Source organism: Podarcis muralis, chromosome 12, assembly GCF_964188315.1.
Source record: "Podarcis muralis chromosome 12, rPodMur119.hap1.1, whole genome shotgun sequence".
Taxonomy (NCBI): Eukaryota; Metazoa; Chordata; class Lepidosauria; order Squamata; family Lacertidae; genus Podarcis; species Podarcis muralis.
Genome location: NC_135666.1, coordinates 62,832,957 through 62,853,699, shown reverse-complemented (window position 1 = coordinate 62,853,699; position 20,743 = coordinate 62,832,957). Strand labels below are relative to the sequence as shown.

Here is a 20,743-nt window from a genome sequence, read left to right as displayed (position 1 = left end):
AGGAAACCTGAACACCCCATCATCTCAGGTATCGGCACTATCACAGTAGGTGTTTCGGGATATATGGACTCTGTTCTGAAACCGTATGCCATCAGTGCTCCTAGCTACATAGGTGACACTACAGACTTTCTGAGGAAAATACAATCTTTGAACAATCTACCTAACAATACTATACTAGCCACTATGGGTGTGGAATCCCTGTACACCAGCATCCCACACAACGATGGATTACAAGCTGTAAGGAACACCATTTCAGATAAAACCACAGTGGACTTTGCTACCAAACTGCCATTTTGTCCTCACCCACAACCACTTCAGATTTGGAGATGGCCTGCTCCTTCAGATCAGCAGCACATCTTAATGGCAGATTTGGAACAATGCTTCCTAAACTCTTACCCACTTACCGTATTTTTCGCTCTATAACACGCACCTGACCATAACACGCACATCATTTTTAGAGGAGGAAAACAAGGGAAAAAATTCTGAATGAAACAGTGGATGTATCATTTTTGTGCTTCATGCTGTGGCCACAGACATGTGATCTGATGGTGAATTTGGGGTAGCTCAATGCAAAGATCCTGAGGATCCATGCTTTTTAACCACATTTTTGCACCATTGCAGCCCCAGGCAACAGTGGGTGTGTGATTTTTGGGGGGCAGGCTGCTATGTGATCTGATGGTGAATTTGGGGTGGCCCAATCCAAAGATCCTGAGGATCCATGTGGATCCATGCTTTTTAACCACGTTTTTGCACCATTGCAGCCCCAGGCAACAGTGGGTGTGTGATTTTTGGGGGGCAGGCTGCTATGTGATCTGATGGTGAATGTGGGGTGGCCCAATCCAAAGATCCTGTGGATCCATGCTTTTTAACCACGTTTTTGCACCATTGCAGCCCCAGGCAACAGTGGGTGCATGATTTTGGGGGGGCAGGCTGTAGCCATGGACATGCTATGTGATCTGATGGTGAATTTGGGGTGACCCAATGCAAAGATCCTGAGGGTCCATGTGGATCTATGCTTTGTAACCACATTTTAAGTGGGGAGCGAAGGAAAAACAAAGAAGGGACATGAGAGGGGTGTGCAGAGAAGCAGCTGGCTAAGAATGCAGGAGAGGGATTTAACGGAAGGGAGGAAAGAAAGGCAAAAGTTTCCCCAAACCGAAGCCAGCTCTCTCTCTCCTGCATGTTTTCTGGCTGCCTGCGAGGAGCACGGAGAGGAATTAGAAGGAAAGACCTCTGCTTTCCCCTCTGCTTGCCTGGAGGGGAGGGGATTTGCCTGCTCTTTGTTCCGTTTGAGCAAACACAGCAATGAAACACAAGCGAGTGGGCAGTAAGACCCTGAGGCAGAATGCAGGAAAGCAGCAACTTCCTCTTTTCAGGTTTCCCTCTCCGACGCAACACACGATTTGATTTTTGCTGATGTTTGTTCCTGCGCTCCCCTAATCGGCTCCAGGGACCCCCCACATTCGCTCAATAACACGCACAGACATTTCCCCTTCCTTTTTAGGAGAAAAAATCTGCGTGTAATAGAGAGAAAAATACGGTAAACCTCTCTTGTACCTGTGATACATTAATGATATTTTTATTATCTAGACACATGGTCAGCAGACCCTGGACACCTTCCACCAGACATTCAATGACTTTCACCCCACCATCAACCTAACAATGAACCAATCTATGCAAGAAATACATTTTCTGGCCACTACTATAAAAATACAGGATGGGCGCATAGACACCACCTTATACCAAAAACCAACTGACCAACAAACATATCTACATGCTTCCAGCTACTATCCCAAACATACCAAACAATCAGTTTTATATAGCCATGCTCTACGTTACAGCCGCATCTGTTCCAACTCTACAGACAGGGATTCTCACCTAAGAGATCTACAGCAAACCTTTTTGGAACTAAAATATCTGCCCGATGAAGTCAAACAATAGATCAACAAAGCCAGACTGATACCCATAGAGAACTTGCTGCAAGACAGACCCAAAAGAGAAAATAACAGAACATCACTGGTAATCACATACAGCTCCCAAGTTAAAACAGTTCAATGCATCATCAGAGATTTACAGCCTCTTCTAGACAACAACAATTCTCTTTCTCAAGCTCTGGGAGGAAGACCTTTCATTGCCTACAGCCAGCCACCCAATTTTAAACAACTGTTGTTGTTGTTTAGTCGTTTAGTCGTGTCCAACTCTTCGTGACCCCATGGACCAGAGCACGCCAGGCACTTCTGTCCTCCACTGCCTCCCGCAGTTTGATCAAACTCATGCTGGTAGCTTCAAGAACACCATCCAACCATCTCATCCTCTGTCGTCCCCTTCTCCTTGTGCCCTCCATCTTTCCCAACATCAGGGTCTTTTCCAGGGAGTCTTCTCTTCTCATGAGGTGGCCAAAGTATTGGAGCCTCAACTTCACGATCTGTCCTTCCAGTGAGCACTCAGGGCTGATTTCCTTAAGAATGAATTTACGGCCTGTACGGCATTGAGAGAGAATATTTGGAAGATGTTATATAGATGGTACCATACACCGGTGAAGCTGGCCAAAATGTATAGGTTACAGAACAACAAATGCTGGAAATGTGGCGAGGTGGAGGGTAATCTTTATCACATGTGGTGGTGTTGTAACAAGGTGAAAGGCTTTTGGGAAATTATTTATAATGAGCTTAAAAAAATATTTAAATACACCTTTCCCAAAAGACCTGAAGCCTTTTTGTTGGGACTGATGGGCAAAGAAATTAAAAAAGAAGATAAGACCATATTTCTTTACGCCACCACCGCAGCAAGAATTATATTGGCGCAAAATTGGAAAGTGGAAAATATACCCAGTTTAAGTGATTGGCAGGCCAAAATGATAAATTATGCCGAGTTGGATAGGTTAACAGTTAAAATTCGAGATCAAGACGAACAGAAATTTCAGAAAAATTGGAGTAAATATTGGAACTATATAGGAACAAATCTATAAAGCACTGGTGGGGATAGGAAAAATTTACTAGCGACTAAATTTGATTTGTGAAAAATAAGTACGGGAGTATGGAACATGTTTGATACTTACCAAAAGGGTGGAGGGGAGTCCCAGGTCTGAAAGAGTGTAGTATATTATGGTTTGTTAGAAATATGTGGTAAACCAGTTTCTTTTTTTGTATAGTCGAGGGAAGGGAAATAATAATTTAAGTAAACAAAGTATACTCTATATGAGTATTTATATGTATTCTTATTGTTACCTTCTCTCCTTTTTCTTTGTCCGTGTTTTTTTCTTTTTGTATAATCTCAATAAAAAAGTATGATGCAAAAAAACAAAAAAAAAAGAATGGATACGTTTGATCTTCTTGCAGTCCATGGGACTCTCAAGAGTCTCCTCCAGCACCATAATTCAAAAGCATCAATTCTTCGGCGATCAGCCTTCTTTATGGTCCAGCTCTCACTTCCATACATCACTACTGGGAAAACCATAGCTTTTACTATACGGACCTTTGTTGGCATAGGTGATGTCTCTACTTTAAACAACTACTCACCCACTCATCTCTACTTTAAACAACTACTCACCCACAATAATACAGCAACCAGACTTAACATGGATATTGGTACCTGAGCGCACAATAAACCCAGATGCCAACTTTGCTGGCACATGCACCCAGAAAACACCATCCCTGGACCCAACAACATAAAAATACCATCTCAGGCCTATTTAATTGCTCATCTTCTAACATTGTGTATGCCACCAAATGCCATATTGGACAAACAGGCCAAACCCTACGCCAAAGGATAAATGGACATAAATCATAGCTGTCAACCTTTCCCTTTTTAAAAGGGAAATTCCCTTATTCCAAATAGGATTCCTCACAAGAAAAGGGAAAAGTTGACAGCTATGACATAAATTTGACATCAGGAATCACAAGACAGAGAAGCCAGTAGGAGAACACTTCAGTCTCCCAGGACATTCAATACAGGACCTCAAAGCAGCTGTCTTTTTTTTTTTTTTTTTCATTCGTAATTTTTATTGAATTGCAAATAAAAAATACAAAACATAAAAGTTACTTCTCATATTCACAAATTATATAATACAACTTCCTTCAGCCTTCCCGTGAATCATCCGTTATATTCTTATAAAACTTCGCATTTCTTATGCTGTATTGTCGTTAACCGCTGTAATTCTTCTCTTTCTCTCTGACAGTACCCTTTTTTTTCCTTTTTACAGAGCTCTTTTAAAACCCACTAGCGTTATCTGACCTTCACTCAAGTTTTCCAGATAATTCGTAAAATTTTCCCACTCCTCAATAAACCTCTGATCTTTAGAGTATCTTATTTTCCCTGTCATCTTATCCATCTCTGCATAATCTAACAGTTTTGCTCTCCATTCTTCGATTGTCGGCAGTTTCTCAGATTTCCAATTTTGAGCTATTAAGATTCTTGCAGCCGCTGTTGCATATTGAAAAAGCCTATGATCTTTCTTTCTTATCTCCCTCCCTATCATTCCCAACAGAAACGCCTCAGGTTTTTTAACGAAAGTATATCTTAGAATTTTTTTCAATTCGTTGTACACCCCCTCCCAAAACTCTTTAACCTTTTGGCACTCCCACCACATGTGGTAATAGGACCCCTCCCTTTCTCTACACTTCCAACATTTGTTACAGATCCCGTACATTTTGGCTAACTTTACAGGGGTTAGATACCAGCGATAGAACATTTTCATTAAGTTTTCTTTCAATGTCACACAGGCTGTAAACTTAAGGTGTACTTTCCAAAGTTTCTCCCACTCTTCAGCATATATGTTATGGCCAATGTCTCTCGCCCAGTGAATCGCTACTGCCTTTACTTCTTCATCTATTAGATTCCAGCCTAACAACAGGTTGTACATTTTAGATAGAGTTCTATAATTGTTGTTCAGTATTTCGGTTTGGAATCTGGAGTCTTTATCGGCATACCCTTTGTCTGCAATATCTTTTCTGAGCATTCCGTTTAGCTGAAAGTAATGCAACCAGTCATAAACTTTCTCCTTAATTTGATCGTACGGCTTTAGTTTCCATTTCCCCTCTTCTTTCATTAACAGTTGCTCGTATGTAGGCCAGTTATCTCCTCTATTTATTTTGCTGACACTCATCGCTTCTAGCGGCGATAACCAGTGGGGAGTTTTGGGTTCCAGCACCTCTCTGTTCCTTTCCCACACCTCAATCAGTGGACCTCTGAAGGTGTGATTTCCAAAACCCCTGTGTATTTTCCTCTTCCCATACCATAGGTAAGCGTGCCACCCAAACCTAATATTATATCCCTCTAAATCTAACACCTCCCTGTCTTCCAATTTGATCCAAGATCTGATCCAGCATAGGCAAGCTGCCTCGAAATATAATTTTAGATCAGGTAGGGCGAAGCCCCCCCTTTCCTTCATGTCTGTCAATAATTTATATTGAATCCTTGGCTTCTTGCCTTGCCAGACAAATTTCGAAATCACCTTCTGCCATTCCTTAAATATCTTTGTACCCCTGATAACAGGAATGTTCTGAAAAAGGAATAGCATTCTTGGGAGAACGCTCATCTTGATTATAGCTATTCTGCCCCAAAATGAAATTTTCAGCCTGCCCCATGATTCCATATCTTTCTTAACCCCTTTCCATACTATGTCATAATTATTTTTAAAGAGATCTATGTTTTTTGGTGTTACCCATATTCCCAAATACTTAACTTTCCCAGTCACCTCTATCCCCGTTGCATTTTGTATTTCTTCAATTTTATCTGTCTCCATATTTTTTGCAATAATTTTTGTTTTCTTTTTATTCAATTTGAAACCGGCTACTTTTCCAAACTGTTCGAATTCTTCAAGTACCTCTTTTGTTGAGTTTAGTGGGTCCTCCATTGTTATTACCAGGTCGTCCGCGAACGCCTTTGTTTTGTATTCATTCTGCCCAACTGTTATCCCTCTTATCCCTCTGTTTCCTCTTATAGAGTTTAACAAAACTTCTAACACCATAATAAACAGCAGTGGGGAAAGAGGGCATCCTTGTCTTGTTCCTTTAGCAATTCTTATTTCTGAGGTCTCCACACTATTTATTGTCAGTCTGGCCTTCTGTTCCGTATAAATTGCTTTTACCCCGTTATAAAACTCAGCACCAACCTCCATAAACTCCAGTTGTTTTAGCATGAAATCCCAAATTAGATTGTCGAACGCTTTTTCTGCGTCCACAAATAACAATATCCCTTGTTTATCACATCTGTCCGATAAGTATTCTATAATGTTTACCACATTCCTTATATTATCCTTCATGTGCCTTCCCGGCAAAAAGCCGGCTTGGTCTCTGTGAATACTTTTTCTCAATATATTTTTCAATCTCTTTGCTAGGATTCCCGCGAATATCTTATAATCTATGTTTATAATAGATCTATCTATGTCTTATTACAAAAGAATTTCAGAAATAGACTTGAAAGAGAAGTTGCTGAATTACAACTTATTACTAAACTGGGACGCGGGTGGCGCTGTGGGTAAAACCTCAGTGCCTAGGACTTGCCGATGGTCGGCAGTTCGAATCCCCGCGGCGGGGTGAGCTCCCGTCGTTCGGTCTCAGCTCCTGCCCACCTAGCAGTTCGAAAGCATCCCAAAGTGCAACTAGACAAAAAGGTACCGCTTTATAGCGGAAAGGTAAACGGCGTTTCCGTGCGCTGTGCTGGCTCGCCAGAGCAGCTTAGTCACACTGGCCACGTGACCCATGGAAGTGTCTTCGGACAGCGCTGGCTCCCGGCCTCTTAAACGAGATGAGCGCGTAACCCCAGAGTCGGACACTACTGGCCCATACGGGCAGGGGTACCTTTACCTTTACTAAACTGAAAACTATGGAGAGACCTGTTCTGAATAGAGGTATTGGATTCTTGTCTCATTATGTATGCTAAAGCTATTTTTGGTCATCTGCATACTATTCCTTGCTTTTTCCTGTAGGACTAATTGCAGTTGTTAACAGTCGTCAACAGGTTTACCATACCCATTGAGTCAATCACCCATTGTGGTGTAGTGGTTAAGAGCGGTGGACTTGTAATCTGGTGAACCGGGTTCACTTCCCTGCTCCTCCACATGCAGCTCCTGGGTGACCTTGCACTAGTCACACTTCTCTGAAGTCTCTCAGCCTCACTCACCTCACAGAGTGTTTGTTGTGGGGGAGGAGGGAAAGGAGATTGTTAGCCGCTTTGAGACTCCTTAGGGTAGTGATAAAGCGGGGTTTCAAATCCAAACTCCTCCTCCTCTTCTCCTTCTCCTTCGCCTTCTCCTCCTTCGCCTTCTCCTTCTCCTTCTTCTCCTACTACCATTCTGAGAAAAACCCCACCCCACCCTCCCACTATATATAAGGGTCTGGTGACATCTCTTTCAGTGTATCTGAAGAAGTGTGCATGCACACGGAAGCTTATACCCAGAACAAACTTAGTTGGTCTCTAAGGTGCTACTGGACAATTTTTACAAATTTTATTTGTTCCGTCCTCTGTGATTCCAGTGTTGATTGACTCTATGCTGCTATTGAGAGCTTTTCCTAAGCTTCAAGACAGCATAGGGGACCATTTGTATCAGGACAGTGGGAGGGAAGGTTTAAAAAGGGATGAGATTCTAAATGCAGTCAGATGCAAGAATAATATATTCTTCCACAAGGAGGGTGTGGCGTTTGCCCTCCTAGGTGGGTCATAAGGAAAGGGTTAAATGAGTGTGAAGTGATTGGCCAGTGGGAACCGGTTAGCAGTTATTAGGAAAGGTATGGGCCGGTATAGAAACTAAGATTAAGAAACTGACAAGAAAAATTATCTGAAACCATAAACTTGTTAAGGCTTTTAAAATAAACTTGCTTATTTGATTACTGAGCCTCTTGGGCTTGCCAATCAGAAGGTTGGCAGTTCGAATGCCCGCGACAGGGTGAGCTCCTGTAGCTTGGTCTCATGCTGGCCACATGACCCGGAAAAACTGTCTGCAGACAAATGCCGGCTCCCTCGGCCTGTAAAGTGAGATGAGCGCTGCAACCTCAGAGTCGTCAGCGACTGGACTTAACTGTCAGGGGTCCTTTACCTTTTATCCTATAAAATAGCCAGCCTCTAAAGCATCAGATGGCACTCCACTTTTTGATTCCAGTGAGAACAACACAATTCTAGGAATATGAGGAAAATCATTTTTCCTTCTTATAGTAAAGCAGGTGTCCTGTGTGTGTGGATTCACCCTGGAGAGACCAAAATGGAGCAGAAAGACACAGTGGGTCTCTGAGGTGACCCTATAGGCATGCTGCATAATCTTCATTAAATAAAAAATAAAGACAAAATAAAGAAAAGCTTCCCCCTCTCCTCCCAATTGTTGCCTTTTTAACAGTTAAATATTTCAAGGTTCTGCAGTTTTGTAAGATCTATTAATGGGACTCCACTCCACTGAACACATCTGATATGTATATAAGTAATAATGTTTCACAAATTTGCTTCTGAAAAAAATTATAACTGTAGCCATTCTTTAAAGTGTAAGTCTTTGACAGATATCACATAGAACATATTGCTATTTTACAACCACTGAAGACCCTTCTGGTAGTTTTCTTGTATGTTTTGGATGAAGAAGTTAAGTAAAATTACAAGAATTACGGTAATATTTTTTTGTACTAATCATAGCCTGAATGTTAATGACTGAATACTTGTGGATAGTTACAGTTTGGGGAATGTTAATATTACCTTGCTATGTAAAGGTATAATCAGATGGTGATGATGATAATAGTATTGGGGGAGGGGGACATTTGCCACTATTTGTAAAAAAAAATGCTGGATCAGGACAACAGCAAATGGAGGAGCAGACCCTGAATGTTTTGGTTTTGACAGTTATCCCACCCATGAATGAACAAATTCTAGTGGATCGTAATGAATGCCTTCTTGCTTCCCTTTTTTGTGTGTGGACATATTAATTACAAGAATGCATATGTTGGAATGTGCATCAATTGATCTTTTGGGGTGTCAGTCACATACACAGAATTTATTCCCAATTTATCCCCAAGACTTCTCCATTTAATCCCAGACACTCTGTATCAAAATGGCTTCCTTCCAGTGTAGACAACTCTGATCCGAAACATCCAGTATCCTGAATGCCAAGCATTTCGGCATGTGGGGATTCCAGAACCCTGAGACTTGTGGGAATGTTGTGGGTAACAGGAGATGATATATTGATTAATATTATCCTTCCTAACTCGCGCTAACAAGTTTCTTCATACAGCAGAGTGCATTCCCTATCACACAGCAGGAAGCTAGTTGCAGATTCATTAGAATCTCTTAAGTTCTATTATTCCTGGTAAGACCCCTTTTATCCCTCCTAAAAGAATAAAGACACAACAGTCTTATTAATAAGTAACAAAAAGCAGTTTACTTGCGATCAGGCACAGTACAGTGTGATCCCTGAAGGTAAGTTTTAGCCTTAAAGTTACAAATATGTACACCCCATATGGGAGATTCCCCATGGACTGCTGGTTGAGAGCCAACAATGCAGTCCAGGGGAAGCAGGAAGCAGAAAAAGGAAGAAGGAGGGAGGTGGCTACATGACTTGGCCTTTTTACTAGGTCTGGATAGATCATGCCCACCTACTAGTCACATGCAAAGGAAGGGTGCTCCAGCCAGGTGTAACAGGAAGTTCAACTGGCTGGACCAACATCCCCTGCATGTCCACTCTAGCAATACAGGTAATGTTGTACTTGACTGCTCTAGTGGATTATATCCCACAAGACTGGCACGTCAAACTTGTGAAACTATTAAACAATAATAGGAATATTAATGTGGAAAAGCCGGCAGAAGGTTGAAACAGAATGCAAAATAAACCAGAGCACTGTAGCTCTAAAAATAGGACTAATCCTAGCCTATGCATTACAACATAGTTGGTTTGGTCTACTTACAAGTAGGTAGGTTAAAATATGGGACAAGTTGGGAGGGGGAATTGGGGAGCTAAAAATGACTTTACCTGGTGTAGAAATGACTTCAAAATCATCCATTACAGTGTTTTTCCCCCAATGCTGGCCATACTCATAGAGACCCAATGAAATTTATTGATCTAAGTTAGCAATGCACATTAATTTCAGTGACTCACATCCTCCCCACCTGCTGAATTTCTGCGTGTCAGAAGAATGGTAAATGAAGAAACCCATCCAAAAAGAGAAAGAGGGGTGAAGATAGCAATTCCATGCAGCTGCTAATGCCACACACATTCACACACACGCATCATAGTCAGACAAGTTCATCTAGTGGGTTACATGTGTGCTTCATTTTTGGCCCTGTCCTTTATAAAATATTTTGCATCAATTTATTTAAATAAGTAAAAAAAACAAAACCATTTTAAGGCTTCAATCCTTATTTGAAAATCCTTATTTGAAAATAAATTCAACTGAACTAATTGGGACTTATTTCTGTTTTCAAAGGCTCGGGCTTGAAGTGAATTTAGGACTGTGACAGTTTCTTGCAAGGGAGTTTGAGTCCTCATCTGCAGCACACATTTAAAGCACTTTTAGAAGCTATTGGTTTTGTGGGGGAGGAGTTTTCTTTGGTACCTAAAGAATAGGTTTGCAATATCCACCTTACCCCTCCATAAAGGAACAGGGTCAGGGAAGCACGTAAAAGCAATGAGGACCCACGCAGCAGCCTAGCACCCCCCGCTTCCCTGGTCTGCAGGAAAGGAACTGCCAGCTTTAATGTGAGACACACTCGGGTGGGTGCGCAGGACCCTCATGCCGACCCTCATGCTGGCCAGCCTCCCCTCCCCTCCTCTCTTCCTCCCCAATGCCAACCATTCAAAGCTTTCTCAGTCCCGCCCCTACAATTCCATCCCCGAATGTGTCACTCACTGGATCTAGTGAAACAGAGAGGGGTAGAGTAGGGAAAGGAAAGCGAGAGAGAAAGAGAACACAGGGAGGCAGGCAGGCAGGAGGGAGGCAAGTGCGCAGGTACAGTAGAGATGGGAGGGAGGGAGGTGCTGAGCCCAGCGCTCGCTTCCACAGAGGAGAAAGAGGGAAGAGAAGAAAGCGAGGCAGAAAAATGGGACAAACTGCATCCCTTGAGGGACACTGCATTTGTACTTGAAATAAGGGACAATTCCTTTATTACAAGGGATAGGTGGCAACCCCACAAGTAGGCGACAGAGAAATTTCTTCTTCATAGAAAGTCCATTCTGGATGGCTGATGATGAGAGGGAGCAATGCTGTGAGGGCATCTCTGCTTCAAAAGTATCCTCTCTCTCTTTCTGCCCATGGAGATCCAGAGGCCTTCAGTCCCTCACATCTCTCAGCCCCCCTTTTGCATTGGAAGAGACTGGCAGGGACGTAGTGACAGCTTGAGGAATGGTGGGGCAGATCAGCGCCTTTCTTCAGAAAATTTGGAAAGCATATGGAAAACATAGTTGGAGCCCCAGTTTATGCTTGGGAGAATAAAATGGCAGATGTTATGTTGGGAATGGCCATAAGTATTAGGGCCAGTGATTAGTCCTACTTGCATCTAGCAAGTTACTCAGATGCCTTAGAATTCATTATACGCTGGATAAATCCCCAATAGAGAATACTTCCACCTCTTGTACTGCTTCTTTTTCTATTCCTGTTCTCCCCACCCCTTGCCATCTGCTCTGCTTCCCTGCTCAGAACAAAGAGGACTGTGAAGACCAAATGTCTAGCCAGCTCCCCAGCCACCACCCGCTGCGGTTCTCTGAAGTGTCATTGCCTCATGGGTCACAGCTTGTTTCTGTGGAAGAAATCATAGACCTCAGGATGTCCTTAATTCTATTTCTGGTTTTTACATGAGTTCTTGAGTGAGCTCTAAATGTTCTGGAGTTAATTAAATTCCCATTTTTGTTAAATGGATGCCCTCTTCTCCAGAAAAATTTGCTTTCTTCAAGCTGCTGTCTTTACAGATTTTCATTCCATATTCCAATTGATTTTTGCAAAATTTGATTTTAAAATGTGTTGAGTCATCATGGGTGAGCACCTCAAGCTTGAATTGGATTGTTTTAGATTAAGGGAAGATTAAGGCAAGCTATTACACATTCCAAATTGGGAGTTTAATCTTTGTCAAGCCAAATTGATTTACACCCCACCCCACTGAAATCTGGGATGCAGTGATATCCAATCTCTTATACTTTCATGAGGGCTGGGCAGATCACTCTATTTCCAGCTCATGCTAGTTGCGCATGTGTCCTCATTTCCACAGTAATCTGTAGGGTGTTTTCTTAAAATAAAATAAATTTAAAAAGTGAAATTCATATGTACGGTAAATAGATAGGTATTTTACCTCAGTGTAATGTTTCTACATGTATTTTATCTTAAGTGCACATTTAAATGTATGTAAAAATTTACATTTTTTTAGCTGAGAGCTGAATCGTAAAATTCAGAGAATTTAATTATAATTTTGTTCTGATCCAAGCATAAGTCCTGGAAGTGCAGGTTAAATTAGTTCACTTTGAAATGCAGACTGGACAAAAATCTCCCTCCTCCTTACTTCCAGCACCACCAGCCCTCCAGCAAACATCCCCTTCCCACCTGGGAGTCTTAAAGTTCTTCCTTCTTTCCTTTCCAAGCAGTTAGCTGACTACTGTTCTACTGGTAGGAGGAGGCGAGTGACAAGTGGGAGGGAGGGAGACATCTTTCCTTCCAGTGTTTGTATGCTGCTCTGTAGCATGCTGGGTACAAGAAGACCCGGGAAAGGCAGTTTTGACAGATGCCTTAATTTTATTGTTTGTTTGTTTGTTTATTGCTTGCTTGCTTGCTTGCACTTAATACCCCAAACTTAATCACTTTCAGGATCCCAGGGTGGGTTGCAAGAAAAAAACATGCAATATAATCAATATTGAAGCTATCACAATAGTTCAATTAAAACAACAGATTCACAGCAGACAGTCTATGACTCAGCATGGAACCCATTCTATAGCAATCCTCCAGCAGCAGTCTGCAGCTCAGACTTAAAATCAGACATAGTTGCATTTTGGTCCATTGCTCACCAACATTCAAAATTCTTTGTGATCTGGATGTCAGTGGAGGAGGAGATCTAGCAAAAGAGAGACTGTCCAGCTACTGGGCAACTGCAGCAGTGTTTGGCTCCTCTCTGTGCTCACACTGAGACCCTGGGGACCCTGCCCTGTCCTGGAACGGCTTTCTTCTTCTGACCCCCCCCCCATGTTCACTCAAACCTCCTGCTTCTATCACCTCCCAATTTGTCCCTTCCACAGACCGTTCCTCAGTATCCTACCACCACTGTCCCAGGTCTAAATCTTCCTCTGTGTCATCCCTGAGGGTTCTTGGGCTGGCGTCTCCCACAGCTCTTAATCACCCAACCAGTCTCTGATAGTGTTGTTGTTTAAAGAGCCACTTCCACCCCTTTCAGCATTCTGTGTCCAGGGCGGCTGTCTGCTAGCTCCATGTTGTGTGCCAGCTGAGGTTCTACCTGCCTGCGCACTGCTTCACCTGAGTGGTACATGCTCTAGTTCAGTGTTTCCCAACCACTGTTCCGCGGAACACTAGTGTGCCGCGAGATGTTGCCTGGTGTGCCGCGGGAAAAATTAAAAAATTGAAAGATTTTTTTTTTTAAGTCAAATTTTCGATTGGGGCGCCGTCACTAGATGACCCCTGGGGTTCCCTCCCTCCCTCCCGCTCTGCGCCTCCCTCCTCGTCCTCCTCCTCCGGGGAGGCCCTTCCTGGCTCTCGGCCAAGGCTTGGCGGCTGCCACTCACTCACTCGCCCACCCGTCCCTCCATCCCTGCACCCGGCCTCTCCCCCTCCGTCCCCGGCGCGGGGGCTGCCGGGATCCGTAGTCCCCTCGCCCTTGGGCTCCGCGCCCGCGCGGGGTGCGCGAACTACGTTTCCCAGCGTGGCCTGGCGGGCCGGGCGTTTTGTTTGAAGCGCTCTTCTCCCGGCCATGGAATGAGCGCAGCGGCGGCGGCCGGGCGGGCAGGGGCTCTTCCGCGCAGACCCCGCGCAGCCTGCCTGCGCCCCCGCGGAGATCGGGCGGCAGGATGGAGCCCGGGGATCCCCGCGGAGGCGGAGCGGCGGAGGCGGAGGCTGCCCCCCAGGTAGGGCTGCGTCGGGGGGGGGGGTTTATTTTTGCAATGCTGCATCCGCGCCGGAGGGGACGCATCGGACCGCGGGGAGACCCCTTGGCGGGCGTGCAAGGCAATGCATGCGTGCAGGCGTTGCATGGAGTGCAGTGCAATGCAATGGCAACGCGGCGCCCTGCATGCATGCATGCAACTTCCACCGGCGTTCCGGACTTGGCAGGTGAGGGGGGACCCCAGTGGGCGGCAGAGAGAGCCGGGAGGGCGAAGGGGAGCCGGGGGGGAGCAGCGCTGCTCCCCGAGCCGAGCCCGGGGAGAAACTTCGGCGTCGTTGCGCCGGGTGTTGGAAGCGGAGGCTGGCGGGGGCCCCTCACCTGCAAAACCTGGTCGCCTCTCATATATTTCGTGCATTGCATTCATCGCCCGCTTTCTCCTCCAAGGAGCTCCCGGGGGCGCGCATGGTTCTCCCCGTGTTATCCTCGCAACAACAGCCCTGCGAGGTGGGTCAGGCGAGTGGCCCAAGGGAGCACCCAGGGATTGTCCTGGCCAGGTGGGGTGATTTGAACCCTGCTCTCTGCCCGGTCTTCGTCCTCATTTAGCCCCCACATGTGCATGACTGTGCATGACTGAGGTTTTCCCCCCTCGTCTTGGCTATGGTATGAGTCTGTGCTGTTAATTAATGGGGTTCTGCCTTCGGAGAAGATGAGCCAGCCCTCAAGGAGGTGATTATGTAATTTGCTAGCAATTCATGTCCCTCCCGGCGTGACGCTGCGCGCTGACGTCACGGGGCTGTAATGGTGGTGTGCCTCGAGATTTTTTTCATGAAACAAGTGTGCCTTTGCCCAAAAAAGGTTGGGAAACACTGCTCTAGTTATCTTCTACTTAGACTACTGCAGTGCTACCTTTGAAGGAGACCTACAACTAATCCAGAATGCAGTAGCTAGACTGGTGACTGGGAGTGGCCTCTGGAACCATATAACACCAGTCCTAAAAAACCCTACATCGGCTCCCAGTACATTTCTGAGCACAATTCAAAGTGTTGGTGCTGACCTTTAAAGTCCTAAATGGCTTTGGTGCTGTATACCTGAAGGAGCGTCTCCTTCTGGCAGTTCCCACACTATGAAAAGTGGATTCACAGGGAACCAGACAGGAAGCCTTTTTGGAAGTGGTGCCTGCCCTGTGGAATGCTCTCCTGTCAGGTGTCAAATAATAATATTATTATTGCTGCTATTACTATTACAGTCGTACCTTGGAAGTAGAAAGGAATCTATTCCAGAAGTCCATTCGATTTCCAAAACGTTCGGAAACCAAAGCACGGCTTCAGATTGGCTTCAGGAAGCTCCTGCAGCCAATCAGAAACCTCGGAAGCCCCGTAAGCCCCATCAGATGTTCAGGTTCCAAAGAATGTTTGCAACTGGAACACTCACTTCTGGGTTTGCGGCATTCGGGATCCAAAACGTCTGAGTACCAAGGCATTTGGGATCCAAGGTACAACTGTACTATTATTTCCTCTCCCTTCTCACTATGCTCACTGTACTCAAACTCTTTCCTGTTCCACTCCTCAGCTGCCTCATGTGAGACAGATGAAGTGGAAGCCCCAGATATTCCCTAGTACTTTATTAAAACCTTTGCTATTGTTTAAAACCACAGTTTTTCTCTCCGTTTCCTCCATCCCTATTTTACTCAATCTTCTTCAGTTGTTTTAATGTCCCCTGCTCCTTTCTTCTTTCTGCCATTTGATGGGCATTGCAGTTGTGCAACCTGCCTTCATTTTTGCTCCCTACCCCACCCAAACTTCATGCAAATCCAGGATTATGATGTGACACTACAAAATGAGCTAAATGTGGATTGTGGATGGCGTTCTTAATTTTTTTAATCAGATATAGAGAAAAACACTGATTAATATGGATTAATATGGAAATGGTGTGAAACAGAATTATGGAAAAGTGACTGGGGCCAGAAATGCCTTTGATGCCTAGCATTTGGCTATACTCAAGTAACCACAGGGAAATACTGACATTTCTATAGTCCTTGGGAAAACATTCTACAGGTGTTACTTGATGAGGGAAAAGAGCAAGGACTTTCTTCCCTCTTCCTTCATTGGAATTGGCTTCTTGATATTGACATGGAGGTAATGCTGCTATAGAGACAGACAGCAGTTGTTCTTCTTCTTTGGTGATCACTGGTAGTTGAGTAAGATTGTCTTTCATGAACATGGTTTTAACAAAAAACATTCCTTCCAGTAGCACCTTAAAGACCAACTAAGTTAGTTCTTGGTATGAGCTTTCGTGTGCATGCAGATACCTTTAACAGTGAGTCTGTACATGACTGTGGAGGCCAATTCTGGATCCACTCGTCCTTCCACAGTGGGGACATAGGTTTCTGGGTAGGGTTGATCAAGGTGAGGGTTTGCCAAGCGTGCCTTCCTCTTAGCACATTTCTCCCTTTCGGCCTGAGTTTGAGCGTCTTCAAAACCCATGACACCTTTGGTAAAGGCTGTTCAGTGTTTCCCAGTTGTCAGTGTTTATACTACTTTTTTTTAGATTTGCCTTGAGAGAGTCTTTAAACCACTTTTGTTGACCACCAGCATTACACTTTGCATTTTTAAGTTCGGAATAGAGTAGTTGCTTTAGAAGACGATAATCAGGCATTCGAACAACATGACCAGTAGCATTGGCAGGTCAGCCCCAATGCTCTCTTTGTAGTCCTGAAGTCTTGAGGCAACAGTTATGTGAATGTTTTAGGGCTGCTGTGGAGAGTCATATGGAGGATCTAAAGGTCTTGATAAGGTACCTGTTGTCAAAGCTACTGGCACGTAGGCAAAGTAAATTCTTGACACCTGCATCTTATGTTAGACATCCCTGACCTGGCCCAAGTGGTTTTATACAGTTGCTTCAAATCCCTGTCCTGATCCTAATATATTATATGCCATGACACACAGATTAACACTATTGAACAGAGGGATTAATGTGGAGACACACAGGGAAATGCAAATATGCCTGTCAACGTATGTAAAATCATTAATTGATTATAAAATTTCTATTCCACTCTTCCTCCAAATGCATTTGTGGGTGGCAAATAGGGCAATAATTAAGAGCGCAGCCTCTCTAGGAAAAATAAACTTGGTTGAATTTTGGAGTTTGCAAGTGGCAGGACTGACAGGAGATGCCAGTGCTAAAATCTCCCTGCAAAAAGAAAAGCTTACCATCTCTGGAGAAAGCTCTCACAAAATGCAAGTGGAGCAAAAATCAGATAGGCTCATTGTAAAAGAACATGAAAATCAATGCTTTTGATAGTTTGCTCAAGGCAAACCCTTTCATCTTTCAAGGACTTTTGACCAAATGTGGCATCATTCATTAACTGTTTCTGATAAGCACTGAGGAGAAACCGGAGCAGAGAGCGTGGCAACCATATGTCTAGCTAAGTCTGTCCTAATGTGGAAAGAAGAAGAAATAAACTGACCTAGACACCATTTTATTCCTAACATGGTCATGCAGTTGTTTAGCAATATGCAGGCTTTTAGAGCCATGCTTTATGCATAACACTGGGGAACAATTTTTTTTGTTGCATTGACACCTGCAGCTGTTCTAACCTAATTTCGATGTGCTGATTTCATATCTGAAGTTGGTTTTGTTCTAGTTTTTTTTTTGCAATTCATGTTTTTCACTTTTCACCATAATCTTTGTTTTTCACAATGCAAGAATTCAATATTTTATTAAACACATAGCCAAAGTAGTACAATATGAGTATAAATGTAAGTGACTTATATAGCATTGAACATGACATGTATAGCACTGAAAATGACATGTATATCTATGTACAGTTGGAGGTATACAAAAAAATGTATTCCTTTGGGATTCACAGTATACTGGGGAACATTCTTTTTTCATTTTCTTTTGCCTGAGATTTTTCAACTGTTCTTATATGTTGTTTCAATGCTGATTTCAAATCTGAAATCGATTTTTCTGTACATGCTATAGTTTTCTTTCAATTTCTGACTTTTGCCAATGTGTCATATTTACACTGGGGATAAGTGGACACTGACACGTTGATCTACCCTAACCACATGGTAATTATTGTTTTGCAAACTTAATTTTTCTTTATTTTTATAGTTTTGTAACCTAAATATTTGTATTTTTCAGATCAGACCATGGCTTCTTCAAGTAGACAAAAATGTGTAAACAAGCCTGATGCCTTTTGTTATGCTATTTTTGTCTGGTCAATATGAAGGTTATCGGCAAGAAAAACCGACATTCTGTCACCTATCCCATTATTCCTTCAGCAATTAGACCTATCCCGTACTCTGAGGAACTCCCAATTCCAGTTTTTAAGGGGTTTGTCTCTTCTGAAGATGAAGGAAGTGAACATGGTGAGGAGCACAACTGGATCATCTATGTGGATCTCAAAATGGTCAACTTCTTGCTTGAATAACAGAAAGGCTTTACGAAGTACCTGAATAACAATTGTAGATACCACTGGGAAACTAAAATAGCAGTCACTTGTGTGATCCATGGGAACCCCAAAAGGCATACTCTTCCGTTTTCCTTTTGTCCAGTCTCTAAGCATTTCCTCACAATTGTGACAAACAATATGCAGAGCCCATTTCTTGTCCTGATCACCCACGGGAATTTCAAAATAGCTTTTATAGGCATGCCTCACAAACACTGTTATATTGCGTCTTTGACGAGGAAGTTCGTAGCAGCCACATACATAACAAAAAGCATCAGGCTTGTTTACACATTTTTGTCATGTCTCCATTCTGAAAAATACTAATATTTAGGTTACAAAACTGTAAAAATAAAGAAAAATTAAGTTTGCAAAACAATAATTACCATGTGGTTAGGGTAGATCAACGTATCAGTGTCCAGTTATCCCCAGTGTAAATATGACATATCGGCAAAAGTCAGAAATTGAAAGATAACTATAGCATGTTGTAATGGGTATGAGTTACTCGTGCGTAAACTGCCGCCTCTCTAGGCTAAATTGCCTTGTTAAACCGTTCTGACTGCACAGCCCATCTCCGCGTGGCTGTCTCAGTCGCTAGCAGAATCTGTCTGTGGGCGTTTCTTAAACCTCTTCCAGCATAGAAGCTGTTTGACTCCCAGTCTCCTCCTCCTCTCACTGCGCGGGAGTCTTCTGCGCAGGGAGGGCATGGGTAGTGGAGGACCTGTGCTCTCCTCACTGATGTCCAGTGAAGAGTCCTGGAGCTCTCTCTCCGCTTCCCCCATCTGCCCCCCTTTATCCTTGGTGTTGCGCTGATTTCCTTCCCCTTCTACCGAGCTGCTTCTCCCCCTGGTGCTGGGTCCTTTGCCAGCATCATCTGGGAGCCTCCCCTTCACCTCTCGCTCTGTTGTCAGTTCCCTGACATTCACCTCCCCTCCAGGACCCCCTCCACCCCCGGCCCGACCTGTGGAACCAATTTTGTCCCCTTCTTCGGCCGATGAGGCAGGGAACCCCCGGAAGGAACTGTCACCATCCTCAGTGGATTCGAAACCCGCTTCCCACCCGCTCTGATTTCTGCCAACAGAGTGGCCCTCCCAGTCTGATTATTCTTCCTCCAAAGCCACTCCTCCCTCCCCCTCGGAGTCAGGAAACCCCTCAAAACTCTCTTCGTCGTCTGTGGTTCCAAATTGCTCCTCCCAGAATCTCTCTAGGGATTTGGGCTTGTCCGGGAACTGGCGGTGGAATACCTCCACCAGATACCTGTCATCAATAGCTTCCGCGGGAACCCACGTGTTTTCTGACCCGGGTTCCCCTTCCCAAGCCACCAAGTACTCCACCTGGCGCCCTTGCCACCTTGAATCGAGTATTTCCGTGGCCAAGTGATGGTGTTCCCTTTCTTCACTGTGTGGTGACTTCTCCCTCTCGCCCCGGGAATTCCCGCCCCTCTCTGTGTGGTGAGAGTAGGGACCTGTGGAACACCGGGTGTATTTTCATGCTGTCGGGCAACTTGAGCTTAAATGCCACGGGATTTACCTGCTGGGTTACCTCAAATGGCCCCAGCCGTCTGGGCTGCAACTTCTTGCACCCCCCTTTGAAGGGTAACCCTTGGGTGGACAACCACACCCGGTCCCCCACCCGTATGGTCTCCCCTTCCCTGCAGTGCTTGTCTGCCTGCCTCTTGTAAATTTCCTTGGCCTGCTCCAAGTTCATCTTAAGTTGCTGGTGCAGGGCCTCCATTTCTTCCACAAACTGCTCCGCCGTGGGTACGCTCCAGTTTTCCTCCCCACTCCCCGGGAAGGGCCTGGGATGACACCCATGATTGGCCATGAATGGGCTCATTCCCGTGGACACGTGTTCAGCGTTATTGTACGCAAATTCAGCCAGCGCTAGTTTCTCTACCCAATCGTTCTGCCTCTCGCTGACGTAGCAGCGTAGGTATTGCTGGAGTATACTGTTTGCTCTTTCCGCTTGCCCGTTGGTCTCTGGGTGCCTCGCAGTCGAGAAGCCCACCTCGACTTGCAGCAAGCTCATGAGCTTCCTCCAGAACCGGGAAGTAAATTGTTTCCCGCGGTCGGAGATAACCCTCAAGGGGGCGCCATGCAACCTGAAAATGTGCTCCACAAACAACCGGGCTGTCTCCTCCGCCGTCACCGCATGTGAGCAAGCTATAAAATGGCACATTTTTGTCAGTAAGTCGACCACTACCATGACCGCTGTCTTTCCCCGGGACTTGGGCAAATCGGTCATAAAATCAATGGACACCACATCCCAGGGTTTTCCCGGTGTGGGTAA

At 44.5% G+C, this 20,743-nt stretch overlaps 1 protein-coding gene and 1 pseudogene across 2 annotated transcripts in view; both read left to right on the top strand.

Annotated features, from left to right (window-relative positions):
• The window catches only part of ADCY1 (adenylate cyclase 1), a 221,327-nt gene that overhangs the window by 40,246 nt on the left and 160,338 nt on the right, over nt 1-20,743 (top strand). The window lies entirely within an intron of this gene.
• On the top strand, nt 184-7,227 carry LOC144329336 (uncharacterized; annotated as a pseudogene).